A 6,115-nucleotide genomic window follows, 5' to 3' on the forward strand; every position below is an offset into this window, starting at 1 on the left:
CTCTGGTTGCCTCTCCACCTACCCGCCCCCTTGAAAAAGTAGTAGATTTCTAAGGTGTATTTCAGAAGAAAAGTTTGAGAGCCAGGCAAACCTAATTGCTAGCTAACCTCATTAGAACAATATCTCGCTGTCCTTTTTTTCCATGTCTCTGGTTCGCGTTTCTATTCATGCTAGGGCATGTGAGTGGCTCAGGGGTAGAGCCATCTCTCGTACATTTCTGTTGCACCTGTGGTGCTTGCCAGAGATGATATGCACTTAATGCCAGACTTGATTCGAGCCTGCCCTCTCCTCCCACCCTCCTTAAATCCCAAAGGCATTCATGCCTTATTCCAGCCACTTCCCAGCAGTTCCTCCCAAATCAAGTTTAGGCTAAGGTGATTTTGGAATGAGTCATTTTTGTATGCCTTTAATCACTCGACCCAAAATTTCTAAGCCACTGGCTGAGAAATCTTGATGGCCCTAATGACATGTGCCCACACCCAAACCTCCAGAACCTGGGAATGTTACTTTATTTGGAAAAATGGCCTTTGCAGATGTAATTAAGTTAAAGATTTTGAGATGAGATCATCCTGGATTACCAGGGTGGGCTCTAAATTCAATGACAAGTGTCTTCATCAAAGACAAAAGAAGAAAAGACACAGAGCTAGCCCTGGCCAGTTTGGCTCAGCGGTCGATCGTCGGCCTGTGGACCAGAGAGTCCTGGGTTCGGTTCCTGCTAGGGGCACGTACCACACACACAAAAAAAGACACAGAGCTAGAAGAGGGGCCAGGTAGCCATGGGGCAAAGATGGAGTGATACAGTTGTAAGCCAGAGACTGTCTGGGGCCACCAGAAGCTGGAAGGGGCAGGAACAGAATTTCCCTTAGAGCAGTGGTTCTCAACCTGTGGGTTGCGACCCTTTTGGGGGTCAAACAACCCTTTCACAGGGGTCACTTAAGACCATCGGAAAACACATATTTCTGATGGTTTTAGGAAGCGAGACACTGCTCCTCTATTCGTCTCCAGGTGGGTCTGGCCACACGCAGATACGCCCACATACGAGTACTTGGCGTGATGACATCATTGTGCCAACCCCACCACATGCACCCCGTACAAATACAGGTGTATGTGACAGGGTTGGCACCATAATGTACTTATGCGGACCAGTCACACATGTGTAGAGAGCAGCTACCGTGTAGAAAGCAGCGACTCTGTTAAAAGCAGCTACTGTGTTGAAAGCAGCAGTATTGAAGGTAAAATGACACTTCATGAATTATAATTACTGCGTAAATGTAAAATCATGTACTGTAAAATCATTAACTACTGCAAAAAAATATATATGTCTGTACCATGGGAACTTAATCTGGATGCTGATCGGTTTTTTTATATTCAGCTGTGGTTGATGTGAATACTGCCCACTTGTGATAGTAACAAGTATGTAAAAACAACAACACAGAGAATGGTAAATCATAGGAAACTTTAATAAACTGTATTGACTAAACCATGCCATGTATCATCTTTTGTATTATTAAAGCTATTGTTATATATTATTTTCATTAGCAAACCATCCCATGACAATGGTTGTGTAGAGAAGAACGTTAAGAAAAGAAAATATAGTGAGGATTTTTTACGGTATGGTTTTACCTCAATAATTACAGCAGGAATTAAGAAACCACAATGTGTTATTTGTTGTGAAGTTCTATCAGCCAAATCTATGAAACCAAACAAACTGGAATGCCATTTTGATAGCAAGCATCCAAGATTTGCTGGCAAGGATACCAACTATTTTAGAAGCAAAGCTGATGAACTCAAGAAAGCCAGACTTGGCACTGGTGGCAAGTACCACAAACAAAACATAGTAGCCGTTGAAGCTTCATATTTGGTAACACTCAGAATCATCAGAGCTATGAAACCTCACACCATTGTGGAGGATTTACTGTTGCCAGTGGCCAAAGACATTGTTCAAGTTATGATCGGAGATGAATTTGTTACAAAATTGAGTGCAGTTTCCTTATCTAACGATACTGTCTGCAGAAGAATAGATGACATGTCTGCTGATATTCTTGATCAGGTAATCCAGAAAATTAAATCTGCCCCACTTTCAATATTTAGCATCCAGCTTGATGAATCTACAGATGTCGCAAACTGTTCACAGTTACTGGTTTACATGAGGTATATTAATGATGGCGACTTTAAAGATGAGGTTTTTTTTGCAAACCTTTTAAAACAACAACTACTGCACGTGATGTATTTGACACAGTTGGTTTATTTCTCAAAGAGCATAAGATCTCTTGGGAAAGGTTTGTGGTGTTTGCACAGATGGTGCTCCAGCTATGCTAGGATGTCGATCTGGATTTCAACGTTTGGTACTGAATGAGTCACCAAAAGTCGTCGGATCTCACTGTATGATTTATCAGCAAATATTAGCAATGAAGACACTGCCACAAGAGTTACAAGAAGTAATAAAAAGCGTCATAAATTCTGTCAATTTTGTAAAGGCGAGCACTTTAAACAGTTGACTATTTTCGCAACTGTGCAATGAGTTGGATGTGCCGAACATCTGTTATTTCACACTGAAGTGAGATGGTTGTCGACAGGAAAAGTTTTAAAACGTGATTTTGAGCTTTGGATGAACTCAAAATGTTTTTTAATCAGAAAGCAAGACCGCAGTTCGAAGCACTTTTCAGCGATAAAAGTGAACTGCAGAAAATAGCTTACTTGATTGACATCTTAGCCATCTTGAATGAGTGAAAGAACACTTGCACATGCATGCAGATGAAATTCCATCGTACTTTCCAAATCTACCTGACACCCCATTTGCACTTGCCAGATGCCCATTCACAGTCAAAGTTGAAGATGTTCCTGGGACAGCACAAGAGGAGTTCATTGAACTTATTAACATGACGCAGTGAGAACTGATTTCTCTACAATGCCAGTTACAAAATTCTGGATCAAGTTTTTTGCAGTCATATCCTGTTCTGTCTGAGATTCTTACATTTCCAACAACATATCTTTGTGAAACAGGGTTTTCCAGCTTGTTGATTATCAAGTCTAAATACAGAAGTAGACTTCTTGTGGAAGATGATCTTTGTTGTGCTCTTGCAAAGACTGTCCCGAGAATGTCTGATCTGGTGAGAAAGAAGACATCTCAACCTTGGTACTGACATTGGCTTTTTATGCATACTGTTGCAAAATGTAGCAATGTAGTTCACTGTTGTTCTGTTAAGACTGTTACCCATGCTACACCATGCTTCAAGACAAAATTTCATTTATTTGTAATTAGAAATATTTCACAATATATAATTACATATTGTTTTTGTGATTAATCACTGTGCTTTAATTCTGTTCAATTTGTAACAATGAAAACACAGCCTGCATATCAGGTATTTACAGTACTATTCATAACAGTAGCAAAATTACAGTTATGAAGTAGCAACAAAAATAATTTTACGGTTGGGGGTCACCACAACATGAGACACTGTATTAAAGGGCCGCAGCGTCAGGAAGGTGGAGAACTACTGCCTTAGAGCCTTTAAAGGAAGTGCTGCCCTTGGTTTCAGACTTCTGACCTCCAGGACTGTAAGAGAATAGATTTGTTGTTTTACGTCACCAAGTTTGTGGTAATTTGTTACAGCAGCCCTGGGAAACTAATACATTAGTTCCGGAGACTGGAAATCCATGGAAGGGGTTCTACCTATACCACAAGACCTGCATGCTGGGACTTAGATTTCGACACGAAGGCCCGGACACTACCCATCCCCCAGGTCCCCTCGGCAGATGGCCTTGGCAGCGTATGCACAGGAAGGGCTGAGACAGCCCAGTCAATGTGTAGCCGTGGCCAAGGCAGGGCCTGAAGAAAGCCCAGAGGAGGGAGATGGAACCTCATTTGGGTGACTTTCCCAGCTCTTAATTAATAATCCAACTGCAAAAACAAAAACAAAAACTCTCAAGGAAAGACAGTGTTTTGCATCATAGGCCTTGTTGGTATAGAAAGCAATGCTCAGCAATCATTGACCTACCTTTATTTTAGATGAGAAAACGAAGGTGACAATGTCTTGATGGCCTATGGCCATATATCTGGTCAGAGTAGAGCCTGAAGTAGAATTCAGGAGCAGGAATTCTAGCTCAACACTCCCCCACCACACATCCTAACGCATATTCCTGGAACGTGTCCCCTTTGGGTCATCTTAACATTTCCAAATTACCAAAGAGGCTTGCTTATCTGCACATGTCAAGTGAGCTATATAAAAGTAAAGTCTGAGTCTTAATTTTTAAAGTGTCTGTGTTGCGGACAGATGTTTAGAATTCCAAACCCGTTTGCATCCTGGCGACATTCAGCTAGATAGAAACAGAAGCCAACAAACAAAAGGAAGGCTTAAGAACTGGCCTCCCAGCTGCACGAGAAAATGGCTCTGAGGCGGCTCACCCCGGCGAGGAAGAGCCACGCTGGAGCGGGTGTCTACACCCTACACATGCATATTCAGACGCTTTGTCAAAAAGGCCCGGTGCCGGAGCATTTCAATTAACCAAGTGGGATGGTTTACCTGATAAAATGCTCCCTGTGTGAGTGTAATTACATATTTATACCCCACAGAGATTTTTTAATTTCTGTTTGGTTTGTTTGCCTTGAAAGTGTTTGTCACCAGGAATGTACTTGATGTGCAATTTTAAAGCAGTGTTGGCCAACTGTGTGGCTCGTGTTCATTTTAGATTGATTACATTTTGAAGATGATGCTTTCGCCCCGTCTGCACACACAATGTCGATGCTTCCACTAGAAGACAATGCATCAAGGAGCAGGAAAAGCATTAAAGGAATGCTGTCAAGTACCCGTCTTCTGGTTCTCCTAGTAGTGTTCTCTCTTTTACCCACCAGAGGCTACTCTGAGGGTAATCTGAAATACTTGAAAAGACATGTGTTCTCTTTCTTGGTGGGTTTGCTTGTTTCCCACTGTCTGCTTATAAAGTTCTTCTTTCACCCCTACCTCATCAAGATAGCAGATAAAGCTAAAAAAAATACGGTGGTCCTGTCTGCGGCCTCCCGCCCCTCCCTTCAGGCAGACACGGCTGCTGGTCCACTGGGGTGGCTTTCATTCCGTCACTAAGCCGCCGAGGCCCTGCTATGTCCTGGGTACCACTGCTTGGCTGCGGGTCTACAGAGATGTCTCAGCCCCTGCTCTCATGGAGCTGTGCGCTGGCAGAGTGGCCTGGCCAAGCAACGACAGCCCTGCATCGCCCTGTAACCCAGGTGTGCAGAGATACAGTGGTGGCACCATGGAGGCGGAGATCAATTCTGCCCGAGGCAGGCTTCATGGAACAGGAGGTGGCCTTGCAGGTGGCCCTGAAAGAGACCACCCTGCGGACAGGAGAGCTCAGCGGTGGCTCAGACCAGAGATAAAGCCTTGAGTAAGACCAACGTGGTCTCTGCGGTTCTTCCTCTGGGAGGGAGCAGACAGGGAGGAAGAGAACAAACAAAAAATAACTGCTGGTATGATCGGTGCTATGAAGGGAATAATGATGGAGACGAGATAGGAGGAGGGAAGCCCCTCTCTATGGGCTGTTCAGGGAAGGCTTCTCTGAGGAGGTGACACTTGAGTTGAGACACGAAGGATGGTAAAGAGCTGGTCACGTGCAAAGCTAAGGGAAGAGCAAGTGGCAGGCTCAGAAGGGGCTGAGTAGGCAGGGGGTAGAACCGAGACAAAACCCATACTAAAGCAGACTGACGCTCACTGACATGTGGGGGTGACATAATTATCCACATTGTCACTCAGAATCCATTCTTCCATTCATTTTGCTCATGCTGGGTCTTCATTCTAGGAATGGGACGGATACTTCCTAAACAGAAATTAAACATCTACATTTATTCTCTATAGATATCCTATTTCCCCTAACACAAGTCTGAAACTTAGAAGCCCAAAGCCCTCCACAGAAATCAAAGTCTACATGCTATGTGTATGTGCTTCTTTGGAATTTTCACTGGCTCTAGCTAGGATTTGTCTCACTGACTCCAACATGAGGGCGTGCTCTGTGAGCCATCGGCTATTGTGAAGAGTCAACTTCAGGTCTGTCCTATTGGTATGCAGGCTGTGACATCATTTTAAATGGTAGTGTGCGAAGTTCAAATGCTTAGGAAGTTTCC

The sequence above is a fragment of the Molossus molossus genome, unplaced genomic scaffold (genome assembly GCF_014108415.1).
Source record: "Molossus molossus isolate mMolMol1 unplaced genomic scaffold, mMolMol1.p scaffold_m16_p_1, whole genome shotgun sequence".
NCBI classification, from domain to species: domain Eukaryota; kingdom Metazoa; phylum Chordata; class Mammalia; order Chiroptera; family Molossidae; genus Molossus; species Molossus molossus.